This window comes from Mus caroli, unplaced genomic scaffold (genome assembly GCF_978045245.1).
Source record: "Mus caroli unplaced genomic scaffold, Mus_caroli_1 scaffold_11, whole genome shotgun sequence".
In the NCBI taxonomy this organism is placed as follows: Eukaryota; Metazoa; Chordata; class Mammalia; order Rodentia; family Muridae; genus Mus; species Mus caroli.
The window spans coordinates 118,805,306-118,817,434 of NW_028227266.1; positions in this window are offsets into that span (position 1 = coordinate 118,805,306).

Below are 12,129 nucleotides of genomic sequence, written 5' to 3' on the forward strand. Positions count from 1 at the left end.
TTAGCACAGGAATGATTGTTCTCATCTCCCTTTCTCCATACACAAGTCAGGATCCCTTGCCTAGGGAATTGTGCTGCCCACAGTGGGCTGGCTCAATCAACAAGCAAGCCCATCTGTGCAGACTGGTCTAGCATCCATAGGCTAATCTGATCCAGACAAATTCTCATTAAGACATCCTTCCCAGGTCAGTCTGCATTGTGTCAGGTTCACACTTGGAACTGGCCATCTCTGGCTGGAAGAGTGTGTGGGAAGCAGTTTTCACTCAAGGGTCCCTGCAGAGCCCTGGAGACTGGGTGCTCCCTTTCTGGTGACTACACAGGATGAGTGTGGCAAAAATCCCGGGGCTCTGTAAAGTCATACACTCACGAGGAGGCCAATATCAAGGTGTGGCACCAAGAGCTGCACCTGGAGTGGAAGGTAAACCCAACACCCAGCAGACTCAGGGAGGCCTGCGGGACCCAACACAGCCCTCTCTTGGTGATTGTGTGTTAGAGCTGTCGATAGAAAACCTTAAAACAATGAAAATCTTAAAGACGAAGTACAAGACACTTTAAAGGTTGGTTTTACCAAGGTCAGTGTCAATGTGACTTCCCTGCAAGGATGCACTGTCTCCCGGAACTGAGAACCAAATAAACCCTTTCATTCCTTAAGTTGCTTTTGTTGGGGGTATTTTCTCATAGCAACTGGAAATGAAACCAAGATACACACACACCGTCATTAAATAGCAGATTAGACACATGTGATGAGAAGATCAGTCATCTGGAAGGCTGCCAAAAGTAAATTAAATGAAAGTACCACACAGAAATGCAAAATGACACAAAAAAAGTTTAAAATGGCTTTTTATTCTCTCTCTCTCTCTCTCTCTCTCTCTCTCTCTCTCTCTCTCTCTCTTCCCACCCCTGTGTGTGTGTGTGTGTGTGTGTGTATGTGTGTGTGTGTGTGCACACACGCGTGCACCCATGGAAGCCAGAAGAGGTCACTGGACTCCCTATTATAGCTAGAGTTACAGGAAGCTGTGGCCCACCAGATGTGAATTTTGGGAAGCGGGAAGCTCTGGTCCTCTGCAAGTGGAGTATGCTCTATTAATCACTGATCCATCTCTCTAGCTCTTGAAGAAAAGATTTAAAGAAGAGTCAAGGGGATGAAGGAAAAGGAAAGAAAGGAAGAAAACAGAGTATGGAAAGCATTGTAATAATAATGGAGAACATTCCAGAACTGACAGAAAAAGCACACCTTACAAATCCAAGATGCTCAATAAATCCTAAACAAAACGGATAGTTTAAAAAATTAATGACAATGCACATGAGCGTGAAATCTCGGAATTTCGAAAGCAAAGTCTGAAACCCCCTGGAGAAAAGACAGAGTGAGTGCCAATGAGTGGCAGTTTAATTGGTGACTGGCATCTCAGTAGCAACAGCCAAGTCCATCAAACAATAGGGTAAAATGGCTAATGTACTGAGAAAACGGGAGAGACACTCAAAACTGTCAACCTGGAATTCTGCACCGATAAATCCATCCTTCAAGAACAATAGTGAAGCAGAGACAGTTTCAAACAGGCACTAAGAAAAGTCGAGTCACCAAAAGATTCCCACTGAAGAGAATAATCAAACAAATGTGTCAAGCAGAACTGTCTTACATGGTAAGTCTGGGAGGCGGAGGGATGGTGATGGAAAACATGCTAATACACGGAAGAAGCTAAAAACACACTGTGGACAGTCCCCAAAGCCACAATCATATCTGATCTGAGGCGGGAGAAAGTAGCTACAAGTTCAATGCAGGATGATAAGAACATTTTAGCTGCGAGAGATTAATGGCATTGAAGCATTCGGAACCCTTTGTGTAGTCTAATTAGGCAGGAGGATTAACACGCTGACAGACTTTAGCATGCTAAAATAAGTTGCTAAAGAAATCGACATAGATTGTATAGCTTTTCCCAAGCATGTTGAGAGGGAAATCATAATAATAAGAAAATATATCAGGCATGGGCATTGTTGGGCATTATGCAAAGTGAGATGAGCCACGACTCCATCACAAAATGCCAAATACTGGGGTCTGTAAGACAACTCAGGGGCTAGGAGAATTTGCTGTGCAGTCTTAGCACCCACATAACCAGACAGGCAGGCACTGTAGCTCCAAATAGGAGAAGGGACAGAGATGGGAATGTCACTGAGGCTTCCTGCCTTCCAGTCTCGCCAAGAAAGCTTGAGCTCCAGGTTCAGGGAGAGACCTACCTCAAAGGACTAGACAAAGAAAGACTGATAGAAGACACTCAATGCCCTCCTCCAAGCTCTGAGTACATGTATAGGTGCACGCGCGAGCACACACACACAAATAAACACACAAATCTTCAACAACAACAAAAAAAACTATTACCTAACAACCAGGATGTAGTGGTGCATCCTGGCAGTCCCAGCACTCGGGAGGCAGGACGATCATAAGTTTAAGGCTAGCCTCAGCTGCACTGCAAGTTTATCTGACCTATATGAGACCCTGGTGTGTGTGTGTATGTGTGTGTGTGTGTGTGTGTGTGTGTGTGTGTGCGTGTGTGTAGAGGGCAGGGAGACAAAAACTGTGATTCCACTAAATAGAAAATGGAATGGAGGTGACTGCAGAGGGAGAGCAGAGGGGAACATGGGAAGTGACTGAATGGATACAAAGTTTCCACACCAGAATAGGCAAGCCTGCTGACTACTCTCACCACCCGGATCTGTACAGTCAACACTCATAGACCCTCATACTTGAAAACGGTTAAAACGATGTGACATACTTCTCTCGACTGCATTTGGGGTCACCTGGGAGACACACTGGTGAGTTCCTCTGTATTGTGTTTCCAGAGAGGTTTAACTGAGGCGGGGAGACCCACACTGACTGCAGGTGGCCCCACCTCTGGACTAGAGTCCCAGACTAGATCAAAAAGGAGAAAACAAGTCAAGCTCCTATACTGTCTCTCTGCTTTCTCATCCAGGACACGGTGTTGGCAGTCATCCTGCTCTGCGCCTTCCCATCAAGACAACTGTATCCCTCAGAGCAACAAGAAAAGTAACTAATGTAGATGGTAAGTTTCCTGTTATATGTATTTAACCACAATTTTAACGTGTGGTTTAGAGGCAGGATAATGGCTCAGCAGTTAAGAGCACTGACTGCTCTCCCAGAGGACCTGGTTGCACTCACATGGCTGTAGCTTCAGTCTCTGGGGATTTAATGGCTTTTTCTTCCTCTGTGAGGACTGCGCGCACATGGTACCAAACATGTGCATACATACAGGTAAGCGCGCCCATATACATACAACAAAACAAAACAGTTTTAAGTAAAATATGTTTAGAAAACAGAAAACAACAGCAAGCACCATTTAATAGAGAGCAGAAACTAGGCAAGGGTAAACAGTTTACAAACTGCATTGTTAAATCCTTAGGTTATAGACATAGCTCAGCAGAACGGTTGTCATGCACAGAGCCCTGGGTTTGAAACTCAGGGCCCATGATAAATAAATCATAACAAATAAAAATCCAATTGTACACTTGTCACATGACAGTTAAAATAGAACAGCCTAGAAATGTGGAGATCCACACACTGTTTCTGCGAGGGCTGCTCCTTAGGGTTTACCCACACTACATCCTGCAGACCACGTTTATTTTAAAGAGAGGTTGCATTGCTAAGCAGAACTGACCCCATTCAGTCACTGGCACGACTGCCTGAGCTCCTGTCTGTCTTGCAAAGTTGTCAGAACTGTGTGAAATCTCTCTCTGGGGGACAGCCCCCCACACCACTCCCAGCATGGGATTCCAGGACAAAGTCCAATCTATTTCAATACTCTGATGGCCAAAGGGCAGAAGGGGTACAGAGCCTCTTCAGACTAGCCATTCCTGCCAGTATAACTACCACCCTGCCACTGTGCTGCCCTACTGTGCTAGCCATGGGCCACTGCTGACCTATTGTGCTGACCTACTGTGCTGACCTATTGTGCTGGCCATGGGGCTGGCCACTGTGTCTGCACTCAGCCTTTCCTAGCTCACAGAGCTAAGGTCACACTGGAGATGACTTTTAAGCCACTTCCAGCTTTCTGAGTCACTTCTTGGGGTCAAAGGGAGACAGTTATTTTCAGAGTTTGCTCACTGGGTCAGGAAGTGACATTCCTTAAGAAAAACATAACAGAGGAGAGGCTCCCCTCTGAGGAGGCCTGTAAACACATGGAGGCTCACATTAGGACTTTCTGAATTAGGAAGATGAAAAAGAAAAGGAAGAAACCAGTCAAATCAGCGGTAACCTTGGAAACTGAGTTCCTGGTGAAGGATGCGGGCCACTGCTGGGCATCTTCCTGAGGGTGGAAGAGGGAAGATTAGAGAAAAGCAGAGCTGTTCAGTTAGTACTGAGAGGGGGGGGGGGGTGCTGAATCCCAGGAGACAGGCCCCAGCTCACTGTGTTAGAAATTTTAAGGTGTGTGTGTGTGTGTTTATTTATGTATTGTAGTCATATGAGTGCTCTATTGCCTGTGTGCCTGCATGCCAGAAAAGGACATCTGATCCCATTACAGATGGTTGAGAGCCACCATGTGGTTGCTAGGAATTAAACTCAACACCTCTGGAAGAGCAGCCAGTGCTCTTAACTGCTGAGCTATCTCTCCAGCCCAGATATATTTTGGTTTAAAAATTATGTCTAATGCTAGAGAGACAGCTCCGTGGGTAACATGCTTGCTGTGCAATCCTGGGGATCTGAGTTTGGCTCCCCAGAACTCATGTAGAAGCTGGGTGTGGCAGCACACGCCTGTAATCCCAGACCTGGAAAGGCCAAGACAGGAGAATCCTGTAGCTCACTGGCCAGCTATCTGAGCCTTCCTGGTGAGCTTCATGTTCAGTGAGAGAACCTATCTCAAAAACGATAAGGTAAAGAGGAAAATGGAGAAAGCTATCCTGGTATCTGTCCTCAACACTGGCTCATATCAGCAAGAGATCTGCCTCCCAATGTGCATGTGCTCGAGCGAGCCTTGGAGCTAGAGTTAAGGGACTCTGAGCCACAAGACTGTGGGTGCTGGAGATTGAACCTGAGGTCTCTAGTAAAAGATCAGTAACACTCCTAACAGCTGTGCTGCCTCTCCAGCTCCTGGGTTAAAGATATTGTAAAGAGAGTGTATCCCCAGCCCCAGCCCCTTGGATATCTGACTACTGAGATAATGGACATCAAAGAATTGGAATTCCCAGAACTTGGATGTGGAAAGAGGAAATGCCTAGGACCTGCCTGAGGGTTCTGACAGCCCCTTGCAGGATGAACCAGGGCTGAGTCATGAGGGATGATGGAACCACAATTTGACCAAGACCGCTCAGTTATGCAGTTCCTCTTTCCATCCAGTACAGCCACACAGAATAAAGCTCCAATCTTTGCCTTTTGCTCTCATTAATTGGCCTGCTGAGAGCAGAATCTGGCCTGAACAACTCAGTTAACCTCCAGATGCTGGGAAGAGACTGTCCAACGCTTGACCAGCAAGTCATGTGCCGGATGTTCCATCTCCCAGACCTTGGGGTGACTACTGCCTCCTCCGCAAGCATGACTTCCTTTATATTTTTCTCTCTGGCAAACACACACAGCCGAGCCATGGAGAAAGGCACTCTACAGGTTTGCTCTTAAAACCCTAGTCACACCATAGCTCTTAGCAGTTCGTCCTCTGAGCAATATTACATCATCCTGATGTTTTCCAGAAAGTTGGTTACTGTGAATATATACACACATGAGAGGGGGGATGCACAGCATGAGTGTGACTGGAGAAAGGTGAGTTGCTTGACCTACGGGCAGGAAGAATTAGAGGCCTTGGGTTCGAGTACACAGCACAGGATGCGTGGAGCAGGGACAAGCTAGTGAGGTGCCACATTGGGCCAGTGATGGTTGGTATTTCTGTAATGAAAAGTTCATGTCATCTCCCCAGACATTTGTGACATCTGATACATTCAAAATGTCTTCAGGGGCCAGAGACATGGCTCAGTGGCTCAGTGGTTACGAGAGCTTGCTGCTCTTTGAGAGGACCCAAGTTCAAGTTCTAGTACCCCAGGGATCTGATGCCTTCTGGCTGCAGGCACTGTATACATGTGGAGCGCTCTCTCTCTCTCTCTCTCTCTCTCTCTCTCTCTCTCTCTCACACACACACACACACACACACACACACACACACACACACCTGAAGCCATTTTGAGCCCTGTTTGAAGTTGTGATGGCACTGAAGCTGAGCACCCTGGCTGAAGTGGCAGCCCCTGCTTGCTGCTCTGTCTCTCCACACCTGGACCTCCTCACAGCACAGAGTTCCTGGAACTTTTAATGGGTGTGCAGAGTGTTTGTTTGAACGGAGCAAAGGAAATTGGCTTCCTCTCCAACAAAGTGCACAAGCCTCCCTGCCTCCTGAAGGCACCATTTTTTTCTTAATGGTTTAATGGGCCTGAGTAAACAGTAGGTGAGCCCCTGACTTAAATGGGGAAGTCTGAGCTTGTATAATACAGCCCTGCAGGGCTAATAAGGTGGGGTGGGAGCTGCTGTAAAGTCTCTGCTTCCACAGGAACCCAGGGAGATGAGAGCACCCTGCGGCCTGTTCCATTGAAACAGGCTTAAAGAAAGGCTTTGTTTATTAAAGGAAGAAAATGTCTCTGAGAGTCAGGAACCAGCCCAAATGATGCTGAGAAGATCCGTAGCCAGGCAGTGTGGAGTCGCCTCAAATGTGTGCGGCTACACCGTAGTGTAGGAGCAGCTGAGAAACAGGCTGGGGTCTGCAGGAAGCATTGGGGGGAAGCACCCTCTGCCCAGGGTTTGGAGCCAGGCAGCCCCACTTCCTTGAGTACCAGCTGTTTGGTCTTAGGGGAATCTATCTGGGCTGGATAGTCACCGGCACCTAGTCAGAGGTGCTGACATACGGCACACACACTTCTCCCTCTGCTTTTTGCTCTCTCTCTCTCTCTCTCTCTCTCTCTCTCTCTCTCTCTCTCTCTCTCTGTGTGTGTGTGTGTGTGTGTGTGTGTGTGTTGGTCTGTCTGACTGCCTGTCTCTCTCTCTCTCTCTCTCTCTGTGTTTGTATGTGTGTCTGTCTGACTGTCTCTGTCTCTCTGAGCCAAGGATGGCCTTCAACTTTGTCACTTTATACGGTGCTAGGGATAGAACCGGGGTCTACGTGAGCTACCCACTCACCCCCGCTCTAGGCATCAATGGTAAGTTACTTCATTAGTTCTCATGATAATCTCACAGGGGGGAAAATAAGATCTGGCTTCTCTTGGGACGTGAGAAAGTCGATCTGTGGTGGACATCAGTGAAACACATCAGCAGACAAAAGGCAAACCCAAATGAGGTAGACTGTTGCAGATGAGGCCACGAGCCACAAGCTCGTGGGCACGGACCCCAGCACTTCGTTGCATGGCTCATTTCATTTACAGTAGCTGAGAGTGTGGCTCTGTGACCCCTCCATCGGATGATCTTGGTGATTTCTCCCCCACCCCAAGGGGTTGGCATTCTTTCTTTATTCCACCTTTCCCAAAAGTGATCTGACCAGATCACTGAGGCAAGGGTACTGGGCCTCTGGATCCTCCAACCAAGGACTCAGATGAAGCAGGACACTGGGGGCTGAGGGAGAGTTTTGGAATGGAGTGGCAGAGGACACTGGACCCTCTGCAGCCTGCCCCTCCAGAGCTGTGTCTTAGAAGCAAGTTACTTAATGTCTCTGTGCCTGCTTCCTCATCAAAATGTTTCTTTGTTTGTTTGGAGATAGTGTCTTAGATAGCCCAGGCTGCCCTCCAACTTACTAGGTAGCCAAGGATGACCTTGAACTCCTGCCTCCACCTTCCAAGTGCTGGGATTTCAGACTGCATCACGGCACCTGGTGCCCCTCATCTGAAGTTAATAATTGTTCCTGCCTTGTGGGGACGTTGTGAGGGGGCAGAAAAGAGATTTCTATGGGTTGTTTATGACTGCCGGGTTTCTGGTCCTAATCCTTTGTCCCTGGTGACAGTGTTGCCATCCTGTGATGAGAAGACAAAACCTTTCCTGTCTGAGCTGGTCACAAGGAGTCAGAAGACAAAGTCCGGCATCATGAAGGCTCAGTTCTGTGCTTCCCCACGCATTCTATTCTAAACCGGCCACTGCTGATAGGAAGGATGGGTTCATCGATTGTTCCCAAGAGAGCCGGCTAAAGTGAGATCCTGCTGGTCACCTCCCAGTGCTTTTGGAAGGGCTCCACTGTAGCCACCTTCTGTGGCTCTCCGTGCCCTCCCTTGCCCGCCCCCACACCAACTAAAATGTCTTGGATACAGATTCAAGAGGGACATTGAGACAGATTGTTGGGGTGATGGAGTTTGTCAGAGGAGTTATTGATGCCACAGACAGACAGACAGCATGGCTGTGAGGAAAAGAAATCAAAGCCCCTGTTGCAGAAGTGGGATCTCTCCTGTCCTGTCTTGAGGATGGGGGAGGTTTGGCAGCACGAGCCTGCAGCCAAGCAAGTAGGTGAGAAGAGGGCTGGAGGCAGGACATGTGGCCACCTGTTCCCCAGGTGAGAGAGCTTGGTATCTGTGAGTCCTTTAGCTAGGGGCTGACAGGCAGCCTCTCAGTAGTAGCCTGTGCTATCTGTGAGGGGGGAAGAGGCTTTCAGAGGGGGCTGGGTCCTGGGCAGCAGCTGGGACATTCTCTTCTTACAGAGGGAGGGATCCTGGTCCTGCCCCTGGCCAGCAGATCCTTTTCAGTTTTCACTATGATCTTTCTTAGACTGACTTCCCCGCGCTTTGGGTGCGCCTCCTTCAGCTTTGAGCCTTCCAAGGAGACAGGTGTGCCTGGAGAGGGGCATGCTGGGAGCTGCCTGTCTGCTCTCCCGGGAACCTGAAGCACAATCTTCCCCAGTCTTGTCCTTAAGCAGGAGTCTTGTTAGCCTGTGACCAAACCCTGCACCCGTCTGGCTTCACAAGTGTCAGAATATCTCCCCATCCCACCCTAGCCCTGCCCACAGTCCACATCCATGGAACTGATACACTACTCAGCCTTGCTGTTCCGTTTCCATGGTGGACTGGGTACCAGATCTCCAACTGAGCCTTGGGAGTAAGCCTGAAGACGACAGACTGTCTGGCCTGCAAGCCTCCTGCATCCATTCCTCCAGATGCCCCATGCAAATGGCAATGACGTCAAGGCCTGCTTTTCATATATAATTAACCAGAAGAGCACAGTGTTAAATCAAGGACAGGGCTCCTCTAAGTGTGTGCCCTGTGCGAGTCAAAACACACATGCACGTGTGCGTGCACACATACACATGCACACACACAGACTTGCACACATTCACACAAAAGCACACATACACACAAATGTACACACACACACCAGCCCTGCCTGCCTGCCTGCCTGCGACTTCCCTTGAGTTCACAGCCTTACACCACTCTTTGGGTTAGTTCCAGCCATGCCCCTCTCCAGCCCTGGCCTGGACCACACAAGTCTATGATCTCTAGTCAGTCTCTCTCACTTTCTAGGCCTACTCATGCCTGTCTTCTCTATGTGCCTGGGCCAGTCACATAGCCTGTGGTCTCACCCACATTAATGGTCTAGCCCATGCTTCCACTCTCTGACAACAGTGGCACCCAGCAGCTCACGTGTGCTCCTCAGAAGGTCCTCCTCCCTTCAGGTTTCGGATGGGTGTCTCCCCTCTGTCCGCCTCTCAGTCCACCCTCACCATTGCTCCATCTGCGGCCCCAAACGTCTGTTCAGCAGAGTCCAGCCTGCATCTCAGCGATCCTTGACTCTCAGCAAATCCTGCCCGGAGGTTTATGCGGTGACTATACTTTCAAGACGATTGGTAAATGATGAGACACAGCCAATTTTTTTTTTAATTGCAACTGTGATTTTATAAAATGAGAAAATATGGGTACAGACAGACCAACTGGCTGGCCCAAGACCACACGGTTAGTTAGTGGCAAAGCCAATGTTGGGACTTTAGCTTTTAGTAACTCCTATTATAATTCCCAAGGTACCCAAAGACTGAGAGTCATAGGGACAATAAGAAATAAGACAATATGGTGGCTTTTTTCAAAACATCACTGGGAGCTTGGGTGTAGCTCAGTGAACAGGGTTGCCTGTTCAAATCCCAACACCATGCCACTGTGTGTGACAGGCAGCACACGCCTGTAATTCCACATTCAGGAGGAATAGCAAGGAGGATCAGAGCGCAACAGCTTAGTGAGTTCCAGGGCAGCCTGACGTATGTGAGACCATGTTCCCTCCCACACTCACCACACCTACCCCCCAACCCCACCCCACACACACACAAAACTTGAGTGCATGTTCTTTAGCACTGTGGAGAGGTGAATACTTGAGTCCCTTCCCCTGAGCTGTGACTGAGTCCAGAGGAGACCGAGGTGAGCACAACCCTAGTTCAGAGGCCTGCCTGGTCCTCTCGGGAGCTCACTGGAAGGGAAACATGGCTGGGTATCAGACAGAGTGTCCTAATCCTGTCCTGCTAACGAGGCCACATCTGGGTGCCCTGGCACCTAATCTACAAAAGATCAGGCTGAGACCCCCTGCCATGAGCTGTCTTGAGCATCCAGCCAGATGGGTTTAATCTGCAGTCCTTGCCTATCTGGATTTTCCCTAGCTAAAGCTTCCAGAAGCAGCTCTGGAGGATAATTCAGCCCTCTCCACCCCAGTTCTGCCTGAACCCCTGCCCCACGCACAGAAGTGTGATCAAATGATTTGTTACCCAGCAGCAGTAACACGAGCGAGCAAGCGAGCGAGCGAGCGAGCGTGAGTTCCTTTTGCACTTGCTGGGGGTTCCCTTAGTAGCTGATGAAAAGTTGTTGGGATGGACCACGATCTGAGAAAGCAGGCTTGTGGAGGAGGGCTCTCCCTCCATCCTCCCCCTCCAGGGCTGGTTACTGTAAGTGGGTATACCAGGGGCTGAACTCTACTTCCGGATTTAATTTCCCAACATCTGCCCCTCCTCTCTTAAGAGTTAGGGAGGGATTTCGACTCGATGGCACTGCTGGGAGAACCCAGGAAAGCAAATGTATTCAGGGTAGTTGTGAAGCCCCTACCCACCATCTGCTCCCTGCCCGCCTCGCCTGGCTCCCTTGCCTTGGCAAATCCACCCTGTCAAACCGATTCTCCAGCCTGAGCCATTAGCTCTCCAGAGCCTCCCGCGCACTCCGCTGCCTCCCTCCCCTGCAGTTTGCACCTTTCCAATAAAAGCATCGCCTCTTGATTACAGAAGAATGCTCCACCCTAATCGACTTCCAGGCATTAAAGTTTTACTGAGATGATCTCAGAGGTGCACCCTGGGGAGCAGGGGTGGTGCCAAGCAGCCTTGCTGCCCATGGGGCCCTGGTGCCTGCAGAGCGCTTCCAAAACCAGGGACCTACATTTTGGAAGAGCACTTTCTAAGGGAGCCCACAGAGCAGCTCGAAGAAAGGCAAGTGTTTCTTCTCTCCTGCCCTAAGCACTGGAGCAGAGGGCCTCTTGGGTCCCCATTGTATCTCACTGACCTGTGTTGCTGGGACAGAGGCAAGGTTGCCCTCCCTGATTTACTGGTTGACTGAGGGCTGCAGGCTGCGGGGAGCCGAGCTCTGGATGGTTCCATACTGAAGGAGCTGGGGATCCAGCTTGCTAGCTCAGATGACCATGCTCCCCCTGCTCCAGGCTTGGGAAACCAGGCTCACCCCTCCCTCCTCCGCTCTCCCCGCCCCCCAGAGCTTTGCTTTGCACCTCACACCTTGTGTCTGAAGCGATCAAAGAGCTGAAGATACATTTTTGGTGTTCTATTGTTCACAGGTTTCTGTACAAGTTTCTCTCTGTCTCTGTCTCTGTCTCTCTCTCACACACACACACAGACACACACACACCACAGAGATTAAGTCCAGGACCTCATCCTAATCTTCTGCATCATGCTCCTTACCCAGCGACAGCCTGACAACCTGATTCCTTCTAAATAGCAAAATGATTCTCATGGCTGCCACAGCCTATTGAAGTGGTTTTGTACCTTTAATCTCAACCATTTTTATCTAGTGTGAGTTTGTGCATACACACACGTGTGCATACATGCATGTACCTGTGGAGGTCAGGGGACAGTTTGTAGGAGTTTGTTGTCTTCTACCATGTACTACTGGGGTTTGAACCCAAGTCTTCAGGCTTGGTGGC